Here is a 24,989-nt window from a genome sequence, read left to right on the forward strand (position 1 = left end):
TGACCTCCAGGACAGGGAGTGGCTCTTGGTCCCTCCGACCGACACTGGGACCTTGCTCTCCTCACTGTGTTTTTGTGGCCTGCTTCTACCTGCTCCAATCCAGCTCATAAAACCACTTCTAAGAGGTTTAACAAGAGTGACTTCATTTTATTTTTCTCCCTTACTCATTCCTTTTTAAAAATTATAAAGCAATACTTGCTTACAAAACGTTTAAGGAGTTTTCTTCCCTAATCATCTCTCAGAAGTAACCACGATTAATAACTTGGTGTATAGTGTTCTTCTATGCAAATAGGAATCTTTAAAGATATGTAGAGATATCTATACACATGTGACTTTTTATTGATGAGCACATATAAGCATATATGTCACAGCAACGTTTGTAAAGGTCAAAGACTGGAAATACATGTCCCTCAAAAGGGATTCAGTAGAATAGATTATGATGCAGACATTTAATAGAATTATTGTTTGGTCATTAAAAAAATGAGGCAGCTCTCTGTACAGATGTGAGAACTCCCTCCTTACAACACATTGTTAAATAAAACATTGTATGCACATTGTCAACTCACTTAATTTTCCATCACAGCTTCACATAGAGGCAGATGCCACACAAGCCACCCACCCAGATGCAGAGCCAGATTCCCTGCATGGACTGGACGGGAGTTTCCCAGCTGGAGTTCTCTGGGCCCAGTTGCCTGTGACATGGGGTTGGGGGTGCTCCAGAAAGTCATGGCCACCCCTGGAGGAAGTGACTTGTGGCTGACTGCTCAAGGGGAAGTCCTGTGGCGGTGGAGTCGTCAGCATTCATTCAAATAAGGTAAGTGCTTCAGCAGGGATGGGGGGGGGCTGAAAGGCTGGGGGTGACTGCGATGACCTCAAGCTTGAACTGAAACCTCTGGAAGGGCATTGTATTCGAACTGTTTAGATGATTGCATGGAATCATCTCATTTTTACATCAGCAGAAGCCTAGACTCAGAGAGGTGAAGTGATTTGTCTGAGGTCACACAGCACGGTAGTGATTGGGCTGGGTCTGAGGGCCTCTCTGGGGGTGCATCTGAAGTCTCTGTGCCTCAGGGAAGCGGGAGGAGTGGAGACTGGGGCTGTGGCCAGGCTCTTCCTAGCCTTCCTAGGTGTCTATCTCCTCTTCAGTGTCATCTCCACTTTCCTTTCCCTCTGTTTCTTCCTCCTCTGCCTACAACACTCTTAGTTTGTTCTAAATGCCCCCTTGTCAGAGCTGAGGAACTTGAGGTGACATGCTGAAGACCCTGGGTGAGGATCCTGGTTTGACGCATTTTTCTTGGAACCCTTGGATGTTCCTGGGGTGTAAGTGTGTGTAGGGTGTGAGTGTGTTGTATGTGTACCCATGTGTGCTTTGTGTGTGTGGTTTGGTTCTGTGGTATGTGAATGTGTGTGCATGCACATGTGTGGTGTGAGTGTATGGAGTGTGTGCACAATGAGTATGTATGGTGTGTGTGCATGCATGTGTAGTGTGCACGTATGTGTGTGAATGTGCGGTATGTGTATCTGTGCACATGTGCAGGGTGTAGCTGGTGTGTGCTCACTTGTTTGTGATGTGTGCATATGTGCACATGTGTTCATGCATGTGTGTACTTGTGTGGTGTATGCCTGTGTGTGCCCATGCATGCATGTGTGTGTATACGTGTGTGCAAGAGGAAACAGATGGTGACTTTGCCACAGCAGTGTTTAGCTGACCCCAGTGCAGGAGCTGCCCTTACCGTCTGTGTCCCCCTTTTCGGCAGCCCCAGCGGGAGTTCTGCCTCATGGCACACGCGTGTCCAGTCCTGCGGAGCCTGGACTCTGGGTTAAGAGAGGTAAGCGCTCAGAAATAGTAAACCACTGTTTTCTTGCCGGCTGTTTGCCCTTATTAATTCAGGTAGCAATTACCCATTCTGAATATTTGGCAACTAATTAGTTTTCCCGTGGAGATGGCAGAATGAGGAATGCTCTGCTTTGACCTGATCCACTTTCTCAGTTCCCGGGGATGGGGGTGGGGGCTGGAGGAGGGAGGGCGTGGAGCACGGAAGTGAGAGCTACAGAGAAGTCTGCTCAAAGCCCGAGATGCCCTTTAGCTGCCGGGGTCTTGGCTACAAATCTTTAGGAGGATAAAAATAACCCACCCAATGTTGGTTTTGTTGGGGCTTTCATGTCACGGGCCCATTTCCTCTGTGGGTGCAGCTCCTGGCAGTGTGCCGGGTAACGGAGGAGGTGCTGTCAGGGCAGACTCAGGGCTGCTTTCCAACCAAAGCGCCTCCTTTTTGGGAACCCTGATTTGGACTCGGGATCCATAGGAGACTGGAACCTGGACCACAGGGACCCGACGCTCAGGGTGAGGGCACCCCTCAGACCCCAAGAGACTGGGGCCTGTGGAACACACAATCCGGGGGACAGGTTGGAGGAGACACTCAGATGACCGTCTGGCCAAGCTCAGCTGGGAGTTGAATCAGAGATCGTTTCTTACCAGCCACTAAGTCCCTTGGCCAACATCTGGCCTAGATTTGCCTTTTTAGCTCCTGAGCTTTCTGTTACTGGGAAGAGTTGTCAGTGACATGATCTGGTTCCCAGAGGCACCTCTGAGAAAGGGTTCTTACAGATAGGAGGGTGCATGGATCAAGGCCAGCTCCATCCAGCAGCCTCCTGCATTGGAACAGCCCTCGGGCGGGAATCTATTTTGGGGAAGTGGTAGAAGGATGAGTCAATCCATCGCACTGCTTGCTATACCTTTTCTGGTGGCGGTGAGGGGGCTCAGACTACTGTGGGGAGTGGATGCAGTTCAGGGTGCCACAGACCAGCCCGCTGGTGGGGGAAGCTGCCTCCAGACGCCTCCCCGCACGCTGTGTCCGCAGGGACGCAGCCTGTGAGTCACAGGCCTTCCTTCTGCCCCGCGTGGTCATGCATTTGTGTCTGTGAAAGGTGCTCTTTGCCTGATGGGGGCTGGGAGGCCTCCAGGCCGATGTCCCTACCCGTAGCCTTGTCTTAGCTGTGGGCAAGACCGGCTGCCCGCTTTCCTCCTTGGACACAGGTCCTCTTCAGAACCTGGGGTGGGCATCAGCATTCTCAGACTGGCACCGGCTGGCTGCATGCCCCCTCCCGCTTCTGTGTCCCTGACACTCAGCACGCGCCTGTCCGTCTGCACACGGCTGGAGCCGGCTCCAGTCAGCCGCACACAGTTTGCCCAGCTCACCTGCTTATTATAATTCAAGGCCAGGGACCCTGCGTCCTGTGTGTCTGGGGTTTCCCCAGGGTCTAGCGTTTGCTCTGGCTGCCGGCCCTGGCCGGTGGCTGATGCCGGGTCACATGTTCAGGCTGGTTTCCCTAAACTGCGGCAGCTGCAGTTCCTGTACAGATAGGCTCAGCGAAAGTGCCAGGGCCTTGGGTTCAGACCTGGCTGAGTCCCGGTTCTGCCAGTTGTGTGTGACTTTGGGCAAATTCTTTCAGCTCCAGGAGCCTCGCTTTCCTGGTGATTGCTGTATTTTTGGGGTAGACTACACGCATATTTGTCATTAGAACCACATGCTCCGGTCCCCAGCGATGTGAAGGGGCTTCAGGGAAGAGAGTGTGCGGAGGTGACCTTTGCAGTTTGCAGCTGGACGAGTGGCCTTGGGCCTCCTTACTCCCTCACGTGTCTGTGGGGTGAGCAGGCGTCACTCCTTCCTCCCTGGAGCTGAAATAGTTCTGCTTCGGCTGGGAATGACCGGCTTAGAGCTGAGGTCGGGGTGACACCCAGGTGTTTTCCAGGTCACCCAAGGGACAGGGTTGAAACAAGCGCGATCACAGAATTCCCAGGCTGGGACGTGAAGTGGCTTTGAGGCGCAGACCAGCTGTCTTGCGACCTAGGCCTCCGCTTGCTTCCTCCAGGCCACACCTGACCTCGGCCTAGGAGTGAGCTCAAAGCTGCACACACAATCCCTTCAGCTGGCTTGGGAAATGCAAAAACACCAGGTGCAGGGCTGTCGGTTAGAGTTTCCATTTACATTACCTGGGGCTTTTCTGTCCAGCTCACCCTTCCCCCACCACCTTGCACAGGCCTTCACCCCCACAAGCCCAGGGAGGGGGCAGTTCTTCCCAGACAGGTCACCTGTGGAATGTGAGCACCAGGCAGGCCTGGCCTCCCGCTGCAGGCAGGACACACAGCTTCTGCCGGGGACCTGGCTCTGGCTGGGGAATTTTGACCTGCAAAAGGCAGACAGCCATGTGACGACTGTGGAGGCCGGGATCCTTGGTCCAAACCCCTCATTACCTGGGTGGCCCTGGGCAAGTCAAACCACCTCCGATTTCTCCACCGCACATGGGGTTACGAGTACTTCCTTAGAGGCTAGTGGTGGGGGTTAAATAAGCAAAGGATAAGAGAGGGACTGGAACGGTGGCGCTTGATAGCGGTGGCTGATATAATCATCACCCCAGCGTTCAGTGCGGGCTCTCTGCCTCTGGCTTCGCGGAGTTGGCACAAGTATCACCTCATTGAAATGGCACAACACACTCATAATGTAGACATTATTCTTCCTGTTCTTTCCATTTTGCCAGTGAGGAAACTGAGGCACAGATAAGTGAAATAACATGCCCAACCTGACGTTGGAATCTAGGCGTGCTGACTTCCAGCACTGCGCTGATGGACTCTGGGCGTGCTGACTTCCAGCACTGCGCTGATGGACTCTGGGCGTGCTGACTTCCAGCACTGCGCTGATGGACTCTGGGCGTGCTGACTTCCAGCACTGCGCTGATGGACTCTGGGCGTGCTGACTTCCAGCACTGCGCTGATGGACTCTGGGCGTGCTGACTTCCAGCACTGCGCTGATGGACTCTGGGCGTGCTGACTTCCAGCACTGCGCTGATGGACTCTGGGCGTGCTGACTTCCAGCACTGCGCTGATGGACTCTGGGCGTGCTGACTTCCAGCACTGCGCTGATGGACTCTGGGCGTGCTGACTTCCAGCACTGCGCTGATGCTGTTCCTCTCCCTCTGCTCCCTCAGCGGCCCTGGACGCCCCTGTGGGTCCCAGGCAGCTGGCATGACCCCCACGCAGAGCCTCGCTGTGGTTAGCATCGAGCCCTGGGGAGGCCAGCTCCAGACCCTGCTGCTCCGTTTGCAGGTGGGCTGGGGCGGGGGAGGTTGGGGGGAGGGTGTGGGCTCCCAAGCCAGATACACCTGGCTGTGCTTCCCAGCTGTGACATTTACAACTGAGGATTTTGATTTTTGTCACTAGTAAGGGTACGGTCAAGAGAAAGCACTGTGCTTAGGCTGTTAGCTTCCCATCCTTGGGCGTACCCAGGTTCCCCTGCTGTGAGCCTGGTTTCCTTCTATGCTTTCTTCGTTCAACAAACCTTTCTGGGAAGCTTTTCCCTGTCAATCTCTGGACTAATGAGCAAGACTCAGTCCTCACTCGTCTGTTGGAGGGTGTGTGTGAGCGTATGTGTGTGCATGTATTTTGTGTGCATATGTGTTACATGTGTGTGATATGTAATTCCAAAGACACAGGAGTAAAATAAGAGCCATCCACAAAGGTCAGAGGAGGGAAGCAGCAAGGTGCTTCCCAGCAGTCCTTGAGTGCAGACACTCAGGAAATGTTTGTGGAATGAACAGGAGGAAATCAAAGGAGGCGTCCTAGAGGAGGTGGCATTTAAGCTGAGGCTCACAGGGTGAGTCCTGTTTTGGTTACAGAGACAGAGGCTGCTATAGGAGCCAGGCTTAAAGACATGGAAATGCCGAGCCAGAGGCAGACAGCTCCCAAACTGCAGTCTAGCCAGGGGTCCAAGAGGCCTTGTTTTGTCACAGGCTGTGTGTTGGGGTTGGGGAGCAGCACAGGGTGAATGAGTTCCTGGAGGAAAGTAATAAGGACCCATCTGTTTGTTCAACAAACATTTACTCGCTATGCACCCAGCCTAGTCTGCAGCTCAGTGAAGACCAGGATGAAACTGTTGACGGAGCTGGCAGACTCGTGGAGGTGACTGACCCTGGAGCCACTTGGGGCCCCCACAGTGTCCCCGTGCTGGGGTGGGACTTCTGCAAGGCCCTGGGGGCCCTGAGCAGGGAGGAGAGACAGGAGGAGGAGGACCATACAGAGGGGTCAGGAAGGAAGGCATCACGCGGCTGGGCTTCCAGGTTATGCAGGTGCTGCTGGGAGAGGCGAGGGAGGCCATGTGCGCATTCTGTGGGGCCTCGATGTGGGGAGGAGAGTCTGTCGGCGTGGGGCGGCTGCTGGCAGATGGCAGAGGCTGGGCACTTGCCTTTTAGGGCAGCGGTGCTCATGGTGCATTGAACTCAAGTTACCTGGGAAAGTGCAGATTCGGGGTCCTACCCCCCGAGACGGAGTCAGTGGGGGCCTGGGGATGTGGATTTTAGTTTTGTGGGTGTGTTTTTGGCACCCTAGGGAATTCTGATGTTGGTTATTTGCTTAGTCGCCTGGGCAACAAGAGCAAAACTCCGTCTCAATAAAAGGAACACCTCTTTAGAAGCACTTCAGGCATCCAAGCTAGAAATTCTCTGACGTCCATGACGCTGTTGCTTCTGCCTAGAACCCAGAGGCCCCAGGTAGGAGGCGTGCAGGAGCATCACCGCAAACCTGGAGTTCCCACCTTTGGCAGTCTGCAGCCACCGCTTATTTCCTTTCAGGTCACTCCATTTCTTGCATTTCATCGCCTCTCTCCTCATTCAAGAAAAGAGTTTCTGACGGCTTATAAAGATACCATAATATATGAACATGGCATAAATTAAAAATGGGGTAAAAAGATGGCAAAACAAAGGAGGGGTCGATGCAGATGGGGAAAAGCAAGGCTGCTGCCTTGGCTGTCATTTCCTGTCCAGCTGCTGTCATTTCTTTCGGGGCATCTGGCTACTTTGTGGGCTGTGTGAAGAACTTGGGGTCAAGCTGCCAGGGCTCCTTCTCCTGCAGAAAACCTCGCATCTCTATAGAAACTACAGCTACCAAATCCACACTTGATTTGTTGAATGAAACGCTGTGTTTCTTAGTATGGGAGCAACGTCGAGGAAGTCTTGTCTGGCGACAGGAAGGGCTGTGTGCCCAATGTCGCCAGCGGGGTTTTGTGCCTGTGAATGCAGGCCCTGCGCTTGCTCGCTAAGCCACCCCTGAATGGTCAGCACCAGCTGCAGGGCCAGTTGGCCTCTGTGCCTGACCCAAGGTTCCCAGGCCCTGGGGTCCCCAGGTGCCAAGTCATCGCAGAAGGGGTTTTCCAGGGGCCTAAGGGGGTCCAGAGGCCACCATGTTTTAGGGCGTTTGGTGGAAGGGGACTCAACCCCATTATGGTTACTGTGTGGTCCTTGGTGGACAGAGATGTTTGCTTTAAGAAGAGCTTCAAAGCAGTGGACTCCACTGGGAGGGAGGCAGCTGAGGTTCTGGAATCTCCGTCTTGTAGATCTCTCCCTGCACACAATCTGCTTTCGTGTTCCTGATGGATTGAATCAAGAGTCAATGAGCTCCTACTTTGTGAAAGCAAAACAAACTAAATGCTATCAACCACGACAGCAGAGCCTCCACCTCTCCCAGGAGGGTGAGCCCAGGTTGTGTTTTCATTTGTCAGAAATTTATCTGAGGAAGCCATTCCTGGAATCTGTTCTAATTTAGGCCTTTTTTTTTTTTTTTTTTAAATAATGCAGTTGATTCTTTTCCCATGAGTTTTCTTTTCTCCATGACTTGAATTTCCCCAGGAACTATTCAAATGCAGCATCTGGGGTTTTGTTTTTGTTTTTTGGTGAGGTCATGACTTTCTCTAAACAGTACTTATTAAACAAACCAAAGAGCAACCTTCTGTGAGGACGCTTTTACAAATATCGCCACTTTTACAATCAGGAATGGAGGTTACAAGTGCAGGATGCTGAGTTCCAGTGAATCTAGGGGAGTCGCCCGAGTCTTCCAGTTGGTTCCTGCCTCGTTCAGAAGATAGTTTCTCACATGGGAAATGGTCTTCAATGCCCTTCCCTCCTCTTCCTCTCTCCTAACTCGACTTTTCCAGGGCTTTCATGTTTGGCTCCCATTGCAGGCTCGGGAATGCCCTGGGCTTGGTGACCAGAGGGTGGTGAAGTCACCCTGCTCTGCTAGAAAAGGGATGAGTGCTGTGTTTTTGGCAGATGATCAAGGGCTCACCAGCCTGGTGGCTCATTTGCTGGGGGCCTGCAGGCTGCCAGGAGCACCATGAGGAGGACAGAGTGGAGTTGCAGAGGGGACACGGGGGGTGTGCAGCATCTCGGGAAGGGCGCGGCGGGTGTGGCAGGTGCGTGGCAGGGCCACGCCATTCTGTCTGTTGCGGTACCCTCCATCCAGCATGAATTGAACAGAGAGGCAGGTATGGCAACTGAAAAGCAAGGGTGCTCCTAGGTGAGCACTGGGGCTAGTTTCCCGGCTGGCAATGGGTGGGATGTGGTGGTCAGAGGAGTGGGGTTTGGGTTTGTGGCTGTGGCCTGGCTGCTGTGCTGGGAAAGGGTGATGGGAGCTTGACGGGAGGTGGCACCCACATGGGAGAGGAGCTGGCATCATAGCCGTGCCCTTGGGGATTGGCTGCTTCACCACCCAGATTGGTGGGTGCTCCAGGGGGAGTGGTGAGTGGGAAACTGCACTAGGAACAAAGCTCTTCCTTCCTCTCTGCCCTTCTCCTTCCCTTCTTTCCTTCCTCCCTCCCCTCCACTCTCCTCTGTCTCCCTTTTGACCTCTCTCCTTCTCTACCCTTTTCACCCTCAAAGTGTGATCTGAGGGTCCCGGATGCTGGACTCATCTGGGGCTGGGTGTGCAGGGTGAAATATGATCCTGAGGACTTTCTGAATTGGGATCCCGGGAAGGGATCCTGGGGGGCGCCCTGTTAATAGCACCTCTGTTGACACTGGATTGTGACAGCCACCGTTGGAAGGCACAGCGGCCTCTTCCCCTGAGTTAGAGATTTACTGTGACTCCCCAGTCTCTGTCGAAGGCCATCTGGTACACGTTAGTGTCCTGTGAGATGAGCAGTGTATTGTCTGCTGCACCTTCTTGTCCTGTATTAGCCAGGGTTCTCCAGAGAACAGAACCAGTGACCTGTGTGTGTATATAGAGAGATTTATTTTAAGGATTTGGCTTACATGATTATGGAGGCTGTCGAGTCCAAAATCTGCAGGCTGGCCAGCAGGATGTGAATTGGGAAAGTTTGGGGCTGCCGTTCAAACCCAGAGGCCTGGCAGGATTCCTTCTTGCTTGGGGAATGTTAATCTTTAGCTTCTTCAGTCCTTAACCTGATTGGGTGAGACCCACACACACGATGGAGGGTCACCTGCTTTACTCAAAGTCCACTGATTTAAATATCAGTCTCAGTCAAAGGCACCCTCACAGAAACATCCGGAATAATGTTTGACCAAATATCTAGGAATGGTGACTCAGCCAGGTTGACATATAAAATTAACCAACACAGCCCCTTCTGTCTTTCAAATATCCAGAGGGTTCTCTGGTTCTAGAAGACTGCCATAGGCAAGGTAGGGGTCTCAACCCTGTGGAGCTACAGAAATGCATAAAGCCACATGAGTGAGCCGCAGGTCTTTCTGTCAATTAATCATTTGGCATAGCGTATCCATTTCGTGTCCATCATAGACAAGTGCAAGCCTTATATAATGTTACCAACATAGATCACACCTCCTCATCTTCCTTGATGTGTTTATTTTTCCATCAAACCTATCCATCTACTTCCTCCCTCCCTCCCTTTTTGCTGTTATTCAATCCATACTATTGGGCATCTAGCATATTCCAGGCACCAGGCCAAGCACTGGGCAATCAGAAATGGAGAAGACACATCCACTACCAACAGTGAGCCCAGAGGCCAAGAGGGCTGCAGGTGCAGAAGTCAGTCCACAGAAGGTTGGGGCCAGCAGCCCGCCTTTCCCCTCTCTGAGCTTCCTTAGCAATGCCAGGTCTTAACACACAGCCCACAACAGTCCTGGATTGTCCTGGGGACACCACATCTTTGTACCTGATGTACCTGCTCTTCTGTACAGAGGCACCATGTCCCTTTTCTTCAAGGTGCGGCCGAGGTGCAGAGCAGCGGCATCACCTGGCAGCTGGTTAGAATGCAGATGCTCAGGCCCCACCCAGACCCATGAGTCAAATCTGCATTTTCACCAAATCCAGCAGGTGATTCCTGCACGTGTACATCTGCTCCCTGCTTCCCTGGTCTTCATCCCCTGCAATACGCAGAAATATTTCCATGGAGAATTCCAGAAGAGTTGGCAGCCTGGTCACAGGGCTGCTCTGTGAGGTTGGAATGTATTCCTAAGCCACACAGGGAGGTCCCCAGGCACCCTCTTCTCAGGCTTACGGGAGGCAGACTGGAAGCCACTGGTGAAATGTGAGCTGGGAGTGTGAGCCTCTGCGCCTCCGCTGACTTCTGGAGGCATCTCGGGGAGATACGTCACTCTTCCAAGACTGCTTTCTCCTCTATAAACAGGGATGATGAAAAAGAAACATCTTTCGGCCGGGCGCGGTGGCTCAAGCCTGTAATCCCAGCACTTTGGGAGGCCGAGACGGGCGGATCACGAGGTCGGGAGATCGAGACCATCCTGGTTAACACGGTGAAACCCCGTCTCTACTAAAAAATACAAAAAACTAGCCGGGCGCGGTGGCGGGCGCCTGTAGTCCCAGCTACTCGGGAGGCTGAGGCAGGAGAATGGCGTGAACCCGGGAGGCGGAGCTTGCAGTGAGCTGAGATCCGGGTGACAGAGCGAGACTCCGTCTCAAAAAAAAAAAAAAAAAAAAAAAAAAAAAGAAAAAGAAACATCTTTCTTTCTGGGTTGTTGGGAACACAAGCAGATCCACAGCACATGGAGGGCCTGCCCTGAGCCAGGTGTGGCTGTGCCCTCATGATAGGCAGAAGGCCGCACTGGAGGCAGCTAGAGCTTTGGGACTGGGCCCCTCATCACCGACGCAGGGACAGTGCTTGCTGCACAGACTGTCCCAAGGACTAAGTGAAATTCTGTGAGCAAAACACCCTGAACCGTAGCTGTTATTTTTATAACAATTGGCTGATGTAACTGCCCTATGTGCAGTGCCAGCCCTTGACTCATACCCAGAGATAGGTGGCGGCAGGTGGGGGAAGGGACCACTGTTGGCTGAAGCAGTGTCTTCCAGATTGTTTGCAGAGGCACCATTCACCCCAGGGCACTCAGGCCTAGATTTCTGAGAGTCCGTAAGAAGGTTCAGAAGTTAATGTACCATGTTGCTAAGTGGATTTCTTTTAAAAGGTGTTCTCTTCTAAGGTAGCGACAGATGTGAGGGTTGCTATGGCAACAGGTGTCTGTTTTGGAGAGCACCACACAATAGGTGAGATGGCTTACCAACAATTTATGGTCACGGAAGGTGAGCTTCCTCCCAGGAAATTTGAGTGAGGGATCACCTCCTCTGGGTTTATATTTTCAGAAGCTGGTTTTATTTTGTGCCTTGGGAGATTGGGCAGGATGGGGAAGCCTTTGCATGGATTCAGAGCAGACTCCGTGCACAGCATATGGTCAAAGGGTCAGAGTCTTTTCAAGAATTGAAGGAGATTAAAAAAGAACCTTGAAGAATTAGATGGTCTAAGATCCTCCGAGAACATTTCACTAGCCTGTGAATTTATTTGTAGCAAACAGCACTGCAATTTTGCAGGGTTAGGAGTAGAATCTGTAGTTGGCCACGACTTTATTCTTTCCATAGAACAAGTCTTCAGCGAATGCCTCCTGGGTACATTGAAGGTCATGTGCTGGGGGGGGACCAGGGTGGCATAGCAGGATATGAAGATGAATAAGACCTGGGCTCTGCCCTTCAGAAGTCAGGGTGGGAGAGACAGATGGACACAGGCCGATTGTGGAGAGGCTTAAGGTGTTATGAACGTATAGCTGGGTGTAGTGGATGAGTTTGGAAAACTTGGCTGGGGATCATCCTCAGTGTGGGGTTGAGGAGTCTGAACTCTCTCCCACTGGAGACTTTTCTCCTGGGAATGAGATGTGGTCAACCAGGCCCATCGTGGTTAGCAGGTAAGGGCAGCATGGGAGGGAGAGGACAGGCAGGGGGCTGGAGGACTCTGTCAGGGCGAAAGGTGACGGATGGGCACCAGTCCTCAGCCCTGCATGCAAGACTGACCAGATCCCAGCCAACAGCCTGGGCTCTGCTGGTTCCCCAAAGCCCTGAGAGTTTGCTGCCTCTTCTGGGCCTGGGTCAGGCTGGAGAGGCGGTTCCCTGCAATCCCCCCAGAGGGCTTCCAATCCTAGCCAGAGGGGAAGGCCCTCAGTGAAGTGCCTGGGTCCCAAGTTCTGGGCCAGAGCCCTCCTGTGCATCTGCCGGGCACCGTTCTCGTCCCAGACATTCCTCTCCAGGTGGGTCCCTGGGCCCCAATCAGCTCGGGCCAGCATCAGATTCCCGGGCCCTGCTCTCTAACCAGGCTGGCCCATCCTCGCCTGGAGCCACTGCCCAGAGACCCAGCATGGCTGGTGGATGAATCCCGGGGATGTAAGCCTTACTGGACTGAGATAGGAGAGCCAGGAGTAGGAGCAGAGGAGGATGTGCCCAGAACCTGCTGGAAGCAGCCTTCATCCGCAGGAGCTCGCTGGAAGCTCTGCTGCAGCACCTGGCAACCTCCGGCGCAATAGCCACATGACTAGACACAGCTGAGCCCTGGAGCCGGGCAGGGAGCCAGATGGGCACCTCGGGCTGTGGATCCCTCGAGTCAGGCACCTTGAGCCCTGCCTGGGGAGGGCACAGGCGAGAGTGCACGGGAGGCAGGGCCAGAGGAGCTCTTCCCGCCGTGGATTCTGCAGCCTTCTCTGTTTCCCGCCCGTCTGCACTTGGGTGCACCAGTGGAGAGCCAGCCCTGGAGAGCCACGGAGTACCTGTCTGTTCTGGGCAGGGCATAGTCTCAGCCTGCACCCTGCCTTCCCCAGCCATAAAGTGGAGATAAATTGTACCTGTTTGGGCTGCCTCAGGTGATTTAATGCAAAAGATTAGTAAGCTCTAACTAGGATTCCATTCCATGGGATTTGAAGGATGAAACAAAAACATTTATTTCGTTCCAGAACATAAAATTGATACATGTTTTCAGCATACAATTTGGAAAATACACACAAAAAAGAGAAGATAGAACAACCCATTATGGCAGCACTCAGATGCAAACACCATTCATATTTTGTAATGTTAGCTGCCACTCTCTTCTCTATGTGAGGACACACGTCTCTACCTTTTATTTCCTTTGGTCCAGATGGTATCATAGTTCATGCACAGCTTTGAAAACATTTCTTTTCCATTTAACAACATCTTAGAAACATGTTTTCTTATCAATAAACCTTCGAATGTAACATCATTCATGGCTGCCTGTAATTGCATCCTGCGTATGGATCCCACATTTTGTTCAGTGGGTCCCTTCAGTGCTCATTTAGGTCGCTTCCAAATTGTGTTACTGTGAGCAGTAGTGCAATGACGGGTTTTGCTGAGTACCTCTGCCTTTTGCACTGGACGGTTTTAATAGAAGTCTTAGTGTAGGCAGAGTTGTCATTCTAGGGAAATGCATGCCCAGGTCTCCCTGTCGGCTCAGGCCCGACCCGCCCATGCTTCATGCTGAGCATGTGCTGGTCTTTGTCCTGGCATTTTCCGGGCTCTGTGTCTTTGCTTTGATTTTTCTGTCTCTCCATCTTAAATGTGGAAAAAGGCGCCCCTGCTTCTGAGAACAGAGAGAACCAAGCGACAGGCCATGAATTTCCTGGTGCACCAATGAACGGCCACTTCGCTTGCTGTCCGCGAGCTGATCGTGAAGCCTGATGGTTTTTAACCTGGGCCAAGGTGCAGGTTGTCTCTGCCGTTGTCCTGTGATGCTTTCTTCTCCAACACCAGCACCGAACTCGCCTTCTGGGGCTTGTCTCCAGCTTGTCTCTGAACTTGTCTTCCGGGTCTATCTATTCCCCAGCGCAACTGGCCTCCTAGCCACTGATTTCCCAGTCACAGATGCAAAGACCCCCTCTGAGGGTGGAGGCCCTCCCTGAAGGTGGCCCCACCCCAGCAATGCCATTTTCTATCCAGCATTCAAGACTCCTTGAAGCAGAATTGTAGGGTGCTTGCTGGTGCCTTCGAGGGACAGCCTTGAGTCTTCCCCTGTGAGTGTCGTGTCCTCACCAGGCAGAGGGAAGGAACAGGAACCACTGTCCACTGGACATCTGTTAGGACCTAGGTCCTGGCCTGGGTACTCACATGCTGACAAATAAGTGTTGGCCTCAGATTTGGCTGCCTTGTCACACTGTGGTCACACACGTGCCAGGTGGACCATATGATGATGTGTCAGCAATTTCTAACCCACAGATCTAGACTCAGCAGCCCCTCCCACAGGTTTGGGAGGCATGTCACCCAGCACACAACTCAGCACAGACAGACTTGGTTTGGATGACAATGGTGGTAACCATCACACATCCAGCTGCATGGGGCCAGCAGGCAAATTTCTCTAGTCCAGGGGTTGGACTGGCTATGCAGGCTCAGCCAAATCTCAAATCCCGCTCTCTGGAGCAGACTCCCATTAACCCTGTGCATAGTACTGATGTATATGCCAGATGTCAGCTTATTATTACTATTAGTATTGTACCATTTTATTGAGGCCTGACTGACATGTGAAAGCTGTCCATATTTAATGTATACAACTTGATGAGTTTGGAGCTAGGCATGCCTCCATCAAACCATAACCACGATCTACACTGTCAGCATTTCCACTGTCTCCAAGAGTGTCCTCCCTTCTTTATTTATTGTATCATGTTAAATATTTTTTGTGACAAGGCCGAGTGCAGTGGTTCACGCCTGTAATCCCAGCACTTTGGGAGGCCGAGGTGGACGGATCACGAGGTCAGGAGATCGAGACCATCCTGGCTAACACAATGAAACCCCGTCTCTACTAAAAGTACAAAAAATTAGCCGGGTGTGGTGGTGGGCGCCTGTAGTCCCAGCTACTCGGGAGGCTGAGGCAAGAGAATGGTGTGAACCCAGGAGGTGGAGCTTGCAGCGAGCCGAGATTGCGCCACTGCACTCCAGCCTGGGCAAACAGTGCAAGACTCCATCTCAAAAAAAAAAAATTTTTTTTGTGACAAGGACACTTAACATAGAGCTATACTTTTAGTGAACATTTAAGTAGACAGTAAATATTGATAATGTAATACGAAACAATATGCAATACTGAACGATATTGATAATGACAGGCACTAAAGTGACAGTAGATCTTTAGGTCTTATCCGCCACGCATAACTGAAACTTCGTGCCCTTTGACCAACCCCTCCCTGTTTCCCCACCCCCCAGTCCCTGGCAACCACCATGTTACTTTCTGCTTTTAAGAGTTGGACTGTTTCATTCATAGATTTTTTTCTGCTTACTGAGGTATCATTGACAAATAAATATTGTATACATTTAAGGTATACAACATGATGTTTGATAAATGTATACATTGTGCAAGGGTTACCACAATCTAATTTACTTATCCATCACCTTCTATAGTTAACTTTTGTGTGTATGTGGAGAACACTTAGGGTCTACTTACTATCTTAGCAAATCTCACCTATACAATACATTAACTCTAGTCACCATGCTGTACATCAGATCTCTAGAACTTATTCATTCCACATAACTGAAACTTTGCATGCTTTGGCTAACGTCTCTGCATTTCCTTCTCCTTCCAGCACCTGGTAACCACCATTCCACTTTCTGCTTCATTTCTGGCTTATTGCACTTAACATGATATCCTTCAGGTTCATCCGTGTTGTCCCAAATGATAGGATTTCCTTCCTTTGTAAGGATGAATAACGTTCCCTGTTGTGCATGTGTGTGTTTATCACCTCTTCTTTCTCCATTCGTCCATCAGTGGACACTGAGGTTGTTTCCGTGTCTCTGCCATCGTGAATAATGCTAGAGTGAACATGGGAGTACACATATCTCTTCAAGACCCTGATTTCAAATCCTTTGAATGTATATTCACAAGTGGGATAACTGGATCCTGTGGTATTTCTATTTTTAACTTTTTAAGGAACTTCCATACTGTTTTCCATAGAGGCTTCACCAATTTGCCTTCCTGCCTACGGTAACAGGGCTCTCTCTTTTCTACATTCTTGCCAACACAACTTTTTTTTTGGTTTTTGTAATAGCTGTCTTAACAGGTGTGGGGTGACATCACACTGTGGCTTTGCATTTCCCTGATTATTGGTGATGGTGGGCACTCTTTCATATACCTGTTGGTCATTTGTATATCCTCTTTGGAGAAATGTCTACTCAGATAATTTGCCTATTTTTAAATTAAGCTGTTTATTTATTTTGCTATTGAGCTGTAGGAGTTCCTTATATATTTTAGATATTAACCCCCATTATCAAATATATGGTTTGCAAATATTTTCTCGCATTTTCTTAGGTTGCTTTTTCATCTTGGTTATGGCTTCCTTTGTGGTGCAAAAGCCTTTCAGTTTGACATAATCCCACTTGTCTAATTTTGAGTCTTGCTCTATTTTTCTCGGTCTATAGTGTTAAGTCTGTTGTTTCCTCATTGATTTTCTGTCTGAGTGACCCATCTATTATTGATAGTATTGAATTATGCTATTATTGTATTGTTGTCTGTTTCTTTCTTACGACCAACCTGGCCAACATGGTGAAACCCCATCTCTACTAAAAATACAAAAATTAGCCAGGTGTGGTGGCAGGCACCTGTAATCCTAGCTACTTGGGAGGCTGAGGCAGGAGAATCGCTTGAACCCAGGAGGTGGAGGTTGCAGTGAGCTGAGATTGCGCCATTGCACTCCAGCCTGGGTGACAAGATCTAGACTTTGTCTCAGAAAAAAAAAAAATTTGTACATGTTTACTTTATAACTTTCACTGCTATGATGTTGGGTATATATAAATTTATAATTGCTATATCTTCTTGTTGAATTGACCCTTTTATCATTATGTAATACCTTCTCTGTCCCTTATGACAGTTTTTGACTTAATGTCCATTTTGTGTCATGTAAATATAGCTACCCCTGCTTTCTTTTGCTTACCATTTACATGGAATATCTTTTTTCCATCGCTTCACTTTCAGCTTCTGTATGTCGTTAAATCTAAAATGAATCTCCTATAGGTGGCATATAGTTGGATCTTGTTTATTATATTCATGCATTTAGACTACATCTTCTGATTAGTGATTTTAATCCATTTATATTAAAGTAATTATTTATAGCTAAGTACTTACTATGACCATTTTAAAATTGTTTTCTGTTTTGTAGTTCTTTTGATTCGTTCTTTCTCTCATGTTGTGTATCTTGGTGATTTGATGATTGTTTTTGATCATGGTATACTATATTTATCTTTATTGTATCTACCATAGGTTTTTTTCTTGTGGTTATCATGAGGTTTGCATAACATTTTTTATATTTATAATAGTCTGGTTTAAGCTGATAACAACTTCAATTACATACAAATGCTGTACACTTTTACTGCTCCCCTCCTTCACTTTATGCTATTGATGTCAAAATTTAGTTTACATTGTGCATTCATTAATAAATGTTTATGGTTATAGCTATTCTTTAGACTTTTGTCTGTTATCTTTTAGACTTGGATTAAAAATGATTAAGCAGGCTGGGAGTGGTGGCTCATACCTGTAATCCCAGCACTTTGGGAGGCTGAGGCGGGCGGATCATGAAGTCAGGAGTTAGAGACCAGCCTGGCCAATATGGTGAAACCCTGCCTCTACTAAAAATACAAAAATTAGCTGGGCGTGGTGGCACACGCCTGTAGTCCCAGCTACTTGGGAGGCTGAGGCAGAAGAATCGCTTGAACCTGGGAGGCAGAGGTTGGAGTGAGCGGAGATTGCGCCACTGCACTCCAGCCTGGGTGACAGAGTGACATTCCATCTCAAAAAAAAAAAAGATTAAGCACCACAATTACAGTATTGCGTTATTCTGTATTTCTGTATTTATTTATGTTGACCAGTGAGATTTATACTTCCGTGAGCTTCTGTGTTGCTGTTTAGTGTCCTTTCAATGTGTAGAACTGTCTGTAGGATTTGCTGCAAGGCAGGTCTAGTGGTGACAATCTCTCAGTTTCGTTTGGGAAAGCCTTTATCTTGCCTTCATTTTTAAAGGACAGTTTTTTTTTTTTTTCGTTTTACTTTCAGCACTTTGGAAATGTCATCCCACTTTCTCTCCTAGCCCATAGTTTCTGCTGGAAGTCTGCTGACAGTCTTGTGGAGGTTGACCTGTATGTGAAGAGTCGGCTTTCTCTTACTGTTTTCAAAATTCTCTTTGTCTTTGACTTTTGACAATTTACATACAGATAGTCCCTGACTTACAATGGCTTTACTTAAAATGTTTAACTTTAGATGGTGCAAAAGTGATATGCTATGCATTTAGTAGAAACCGTACTTCAAATTTTGAAATTTGATTTTTCCTGGGCTAGCCATATGTGGTGGGATACACACTCCTGATACTGGGCGGTGGCAACAAGCTGCAGCTCCCAGGTAGGCACTCGGCACTCGGTCATGAGGGCAAACGACCAATACCCTGCCGTTTTGACTTATGATATTTTCAACTTACCACAGGGTTCCTGGGACATAAGCCCATCATACGTTGAGGAGCATCTGTGTAATGTGTCTCAGTACAGACCTCTTCGGGTCAAGGTATTTGGTACCCTTTGGGCTTTATAAACATGGATGTGAGAATTTCCTGCTTGAGGGTGTCCAATGATAAGTCCCACAGGCTGGCTTTCTTCACTCTTTTTAATTCTTCTGTTTGTTTTCTTCTCTGATTGGTTAGCTTAAAATGACCCGTCTTTGAGTTTGCTGATTCTTTCTTTTACTTAGTCTAGTCTGCCCTTGATTCTCTTCCAGTCCTGCAGAGTTGAGCTGGCTGCTGAGATCCACTCCAGCTGCTGAGATCTGTGTTTGGCCTGCAGGCGGGTATGGAGTGTCATCTGTAGGGGCTTGTGAGGTAGTGACTGCAGAGGTGCATGTGGGCTGACTTCTGAGGTCTGTGGGTAGGCCCGTTGGCTGGTGGGGTCTACAGATAGGCTGGTTGGTGGGCGGGGGCGTCCACAGCTGGGACAGCTGGCAGGCCAGCTTGTGGGGTCTATGGGCTGGTTGTTGGTATCTGTGTGCCAGTTGCTGTGAACACCAGCCCCTTTTCTATATTCTTAGTTGACCCCAGGTGATCGAGCCATGCCAATTTCCTCACTGTTTTGGGCTAGGTGCTAGAGAAGTGGGCCTCCTGGGAAGTGCCGTGAAAGGTTAGGGAAGCTGGATGCTCACTTTGCTCTCTCTTTCCCTCATGGGAAAAACTGTAGGCCAAGGGCATCTCTCAGTGCTTAGCTGTGCCAGCTTGGGGAAGGAGTGATGTGAGTGAAGTGAAACTACTCTTCTTTCCCTTTCCATTGGGACTGTTCCTGTATTTTGTGCCTCACCAGGGTGCGGGGACCTTTCAACTGGATTCTGGAACTCTCCTAAAAATATTTTTATCCATGGACGCTTGTTAAATCCATGTGTCTGTGAGGAGACAAGGGCCAGGACCTCTTATTCTGATACCTTGCTGTTGTCACTCTTCTTTATAAGGAGAAATCCATCTGTCAGAGGGTTTGGAGAGCGGAATCCTCTGGTTTCCCTATTCTGTTTGGGGAAGCCTACCTGGCAGACTTCTTTGGCTGCCTAGTGAGTGTGGAATCCAAGTCAGGGAGCAGGTGCTTTGGTTTGAATGCTTACTAACTTCAGGCACTCGTGCACTCATCTCCTGTCTCTAGAGTGAGGTGGGCCTGCCACTGAGACTGGAGAATTACAATTCATTCCTCAGACGGATCTGATTTTCTTCTAGATCCCTATGGGTTTCCATGGGTGTGCATTTCCCATTCTAAAGAATAGCGTTTTTACTTATTTATGCCAATTTCAGAGGGGCTGCCTTTACTTTCTTCATACTTCACATTTATCGGTGGATGGTCTGGTCCCAGGTAAATGGTGTTTCCTGTGCAATTCCAGCTTCTCAGCACCCTGTGAAGAAGGACTCTTTGGGGTGCCACGGAATTCACATCTGTTTCTTGGTAGTGCTTCCTTTTCCGGGGATTGGTTTTTGGTTTCCTTTTTTTCCCCTAGCGTCTCATACGTCGCTCAGTCTGTAGGAAGGCCCTACAAAGGCCTTAGCTGGAGATTTTGCTGTTCTGCTCTAGAAAAGGGCTGTGACACCAGCATGAGCAATTTTAGGGTGCAAATTTGCAGGTCCTGGAACTTATGGACTTTTAGGTTCATTTTTTAACATGAAAATATGAAATTTTAAATACAAAATTAGGTATAAAATGAAATTTAGGAAGGGCCTAGGTCAGTGAGGAGCCTGAAGCTTAGCTTCATGAAGTGCAGAGAAACTTGGCTGCTGGCAAGGGTTCTGCACAGGTGGGGTTAGGCTTAGGCTCCAGAGGACCCAGGATTATGGATCGTGGACCCTCACAAAGAAGACTTAAAGGTTCTTGTGCCTAAACTGAAAAGCCTCTAATTGATGATACTTACACAGATAATTCATGAACATGCTCTCATACCTATAAATGAAGAAACAATGCAGAAGAGCATAGAGCGAAAAGGGAAATGCTTCCTCTAATTATGATCACCCGACCTGCTTTCTCCCATCAGCAATCCCTGTGAACAATTCAGAGCGTCTCTCGCAGGCATTTTTCTTAACCTCTAAAAAGATATATGTATATTTACCTCATTATTTTTAAATGATACATAGTAATCTATAATATGTCTGCTCGAAGTTTATTTGAACAATCACTTATCGATAAGTATTCAGGTTTATTTCAGTTGGTTGCTTTTACATGATGGCAGTTACCATTATTTTACCTACATATGGGCATATGGGAATATTTTCATGACATAGACAACTGGGAATTTCTCACTAGGTAAAAAAGTGTGAAGATTAAAATTTTGATAGATTTAATGTTGTCCTTTTAAAAGACTACCACAATTTACACTCCTATCAATAATATAATAGTACATCTTTTATATGTTCTTATCAATATGACTTTTCAGCAATATAATGGGTAAAATATATTTTTGAGATTTTTGAATTTTTTTTTGATATGGATGTGCTTCAGTGCTAATAAAGTTTGACATCTTTTTTATTTTTATTTTTATTTTTTAATTTTTAAATTTTTTTTGAGACAGAGTCTTGCTCTGTGGCCCAGGCTGGAGTGCTGCGGTGCGATCTCGGCTCACTGCAAGCTCAGCCTCCCAGGTTCACGCCATTCTCCTACCTCAGCCTTCTGAGTAGCTGGGACTACAGGCGCCCGCCACCACGCCCGGCTAATTTTTTTGTGTATTTTTAGTAGAGACGGGGTTTCACCTTCTTAGCCAGGATGGTCTCGATCTCCTGATATCGTGATCTGCCCACCTCGGCCTCCCAAAGTGCTGGGATTACAGGCGTGAGCCACCGTGCCCAGCCGGCATCTTTGTTGTATGTTTACTGTTCATTTGTATTTCTTCTCTGTGAATTATCTGCTCATATTCATTCCTTTGTTTTCTTTGGAATTGCTGGTCCTTTTGAATGTGTAGGTGCTCTTCCACACTGCAGATGTTATCCATGCTGTGTATCCTTTCTGCCTTTCTGCAAGTTAGCTTTAAACTTTGTTTATGATGCCTTTGGTTGTAACATTTTTATATTTATGTGACCAAGCTTGTCAATCTTTTTCTTATTTCATCTGGGTTTTTTTTTTTTTTTTTGCTGGTAAAGAGGGAGTAACACTTATGAAGCACTTTTCCATCCCTAGATTTAAAAAATGCTCTTATATATTTATTTTAATAATTTTATAATTAAAATGTTTATGAATCATTTAAAATTTATTTTTAAATATTTTAAAATTATAATTTAAAATGTTTACAATAATATTTATATTATAAATATTATAAATAATATTTTATACTATAAATATTATAAATAATATTTTATACTTTATAATGTTTATATATTATATAATATTTATTACAATTTAAATTATTTTAAAAATGATTTGTAAGTCTTTCTATCATTTTTTTGAAAAGTTGATATTTGTTCAGTGATTAGAAACATCTACTGTTCTGGTTTTTCTATTGCTGCAGAACATACGCCTCTAGACTTAGTGGCATGGAACAATCACAACTTGATTCTGCTTATGAACTCTGAAGTCTGGGAATTTAGGCAGAATGGGGATGGTCTGGCTCTGCTCCACCATGTCTGGGGCCTCAGCTGGGAAGACTTGAGTGACTGGGGTGGTGTGAACAGTGGGGGACTGGGATCATCTAAGGGCTTTTCACTGACATGTTTGGGTACCTGGCCTTGGATGACTCAAAAGTTGGGCTCAGCTGGGAATAGTCCTTGGAGCGCCTGACTTGGCCTCTGCATGGCTTGGGCTTCCTTACAGTATGGAGGCCTCAGGGTGGTCTGAATTGTTCATGAAAGCTCGGGACACCAGGAGCCAGTGTTGCAACAGAACAGGGAAGAACCTGCACGGCCTTTTGTGACCTCACCTTGGAAGTCAAACATGTCACTTCCACTGGTGGATGGTCACGTGTCCACCCAGATTCAAACAGAGGGCACATAAACCCCACTTCTCAATGGGAGAAATGTCAAATAATTTGTGGACATGCTTTAAAGCTACTTCAGCCTCCCTTATCATATATTAAATTTCCGTTTATAATGGATCTGTTTGTAGACTCTAACATATCCCAGTGGTCTATTTGTTTAAGCCCACTCCAACATCACGTGCCATCCTACAGACTTTTCTTCTTAGCTATGACAATATTTAAAAATTTCTAAAACAAAACTTTGGTGAGAAAGTAATATTACCTGTAAGCAATGATTTTTTTTAATGTGTCCATCGGGAGTTCATGGAGTTTTTAGGGTGGATACACATGATATTATGTGCTGACATCTTGTAATTATATCTCTACTTCTTAGAGGAGAATTTCGCACCTGTTGAGTTCATCTACCTTACTCCTGACGATTTTATAGGGCAAAGAAGCCCATGCAAAGACATTGAGTGGTTTGGCCATGGTCTGCAGCATGTTGGAGGCAGGGCTGGCTCCGGAACCCAGGTCTCCTGAGCGCAGCATGGTGCCCTGCCTGTCAGTCAGCCTGGATTCTTCAACCCCAGTCTTCATTGGTTACATTTTGCGCACTAATGATGTTTGCCTGTGGCCATCGACAAGGGCTCTGGTTACCTATGTGTATGATGCTGACAATACACCATGGAGCAAATGCGCCTCCTGCACGGTGAGACAGCCCCCAGGTAGAAGCAGCGTCTTGGCAGGTGCCCCACACTGCATGGTTACTTCAACCTTCATGCACTGAGCACTGCACCAACTGCCAGAAGAATGTATTGGCCATTTTCATAATTTCTACACTAGATGCTGGGTTTGGGATTTAGAGGTCAGCTGTGGAGTAGGCTGACATCTTACCAGTGCCCTTAGAAAATGCAGTTCAAATTAATTGTCATTCCCTGGGCTACTGGGAGCTGCTTGCAGGGAATATCTCCCTGGAGATCCCTTTCCTGCTTTGTCCTGACATTTAAGACCCTCAGAACTTTCTGTAAGAGGCTGGCCTTTTAGCGCTGAGAGGGACTTCTCTAACCTAAACTTGGTTAACCAGACTAGGGTATTTGGCAGACATTTTTTTTTTGAAAATAAATGAAGTAAGCCTGTGACTTCAGGAAAAATAACTGATAGTATCTGTTGCCATAAAATGAGAGCTTTCGTGTGAAAATTAGAATTTTAGAAAACTTGTATCCATCGCTGTGAGCTTGATAGCTTCCTAACACCTCCTGACGTTTCTGATGGGATTCACGGTCATATTAATGCACTGGCTGTGTAATGAAATGTGTTGACATTTGATAGATCTGCAAACGTCAGTGAATCAATATTTGCCAAATGACCGATACGTTTATTGCAAAATCATGAGTGGGTAAACAAATGATCTATTCAAAGTGCAGGATAGCTAATAGATTTTAATGTAGTCGTGTAAAAAAATAGGTGAGATGGGTTCTCATCCGCCAGTGCTGCGAACCTATGAGAAACTATCATGCTTTGAATTTTGGTATAGTATTGATGAGGAATAGCCACAATTGGCTGAAAAGTTTACTACAAAAGTGCCCCTCTTTTCTAGCTACATATTTGTTTCAGGCTGAACTTTCTTCACATGCCTTAACTAAAGCAATCTAATGGCCCAGGCTGAGGGCAGAAGCAGATCTGACAACCCAGCTGTTTTCTAAGTCGGACACCCAGGAGCTTCGAACAGGCATAAATTATCGCCATTCTTCTCACTGATATTTTTGTTTTGCAAAATATAGTGGCTGGGGCACAGTGGCTCACACCTGTAATCCCAGCACTTTGGGAGGCCGAGGCAGACGGATCACTTGAGGTCAGTAGTATGAGACCAGCCTGGCCAACATGATGAAACCCCATCTCTACTAAAAACACAAAAATTAGCTGGGCGTGGTTGTGGGCGCCTGTAACCCCAGCTACTGGAGACGCTGAGGCAGGAGAATCACTTGAAATCAGGAGGCAGAGGTTGCAAGGAGCTGACATTGGGCCACTGGGCGACAGAGCAAGACTGTGTCTGAAAGAAAGAGAGAAAGAAAAAGAAAGAAAAAGAAAGAAAGGAAGGAAGGAAGGAAGGGAAAATATAGTTATGTTTCTTAAAATATGAAATTTATGTTTACATGTCATGAATTTATTATTGTTATTTTTGATACAAGTTGATACATATTTTAAAATTTTCTCAGCTTTCATTTGTAATACAGCAGATGCCATCAAATCTAAACTCTCATGAACAAAAGCTCTTGAGGATGCTGAATAATTTTTCAGAGGGCAAAGTGGTCCTGAGGCCGAAAAGTCTGAGAGAAGCTGCTTTTCAGAAAACCCTACCTTAGTTTAAACAGTTAAGAGACCTCTGCACAGGCACCTGGTTGGTGAGGCCTGTGCCAGGTGCAAGGGCGGCCCCCCAGTTATTACCTGTGAGCTTTCACCGGGTCTGACTTCTGCCTTTTA

The 24,989-nt window shown here is 47.8% G+C and overlaps 1 long non-coding RNA gene across 1 annotated transcript in view; it reads left to right on the forward strand.

Moving 5' to 3' along the window:
* Positions 1–319: 319 nt before the first annotated feature.
* Positions 320–24,989, forward strand: part of LOC144333924 (uncharacterized) — a 37,697-nt gene continuing 13,027 nt past the window's right edge. The window contains exons 1-2 of the long non-coding RNA XR_013403076.1: positions 320–1,009; positions 1,758–1,829. This is a non-coding gene — a long non-coding RNA (uncharacterized LOC144333924). The remainder of the gene's footprint in view (positions 1,010–1,757; positions 1,830–24,989) is intronic.

Source organism: Macaca mulatta, chromosome 13 (assembly GCF_049350105.2).
Source record: "Macaca mulatta isolate MMU2019108-1 chromosome 13, T2T-MMU8v2.0, whole genome shotgun sequence".
Lineage (NCBI taxonomy): Eukaryota > Metazoa > Chordata > Mammalia > Primates > Cercopithecidae > Macaca > Macaca mulatta.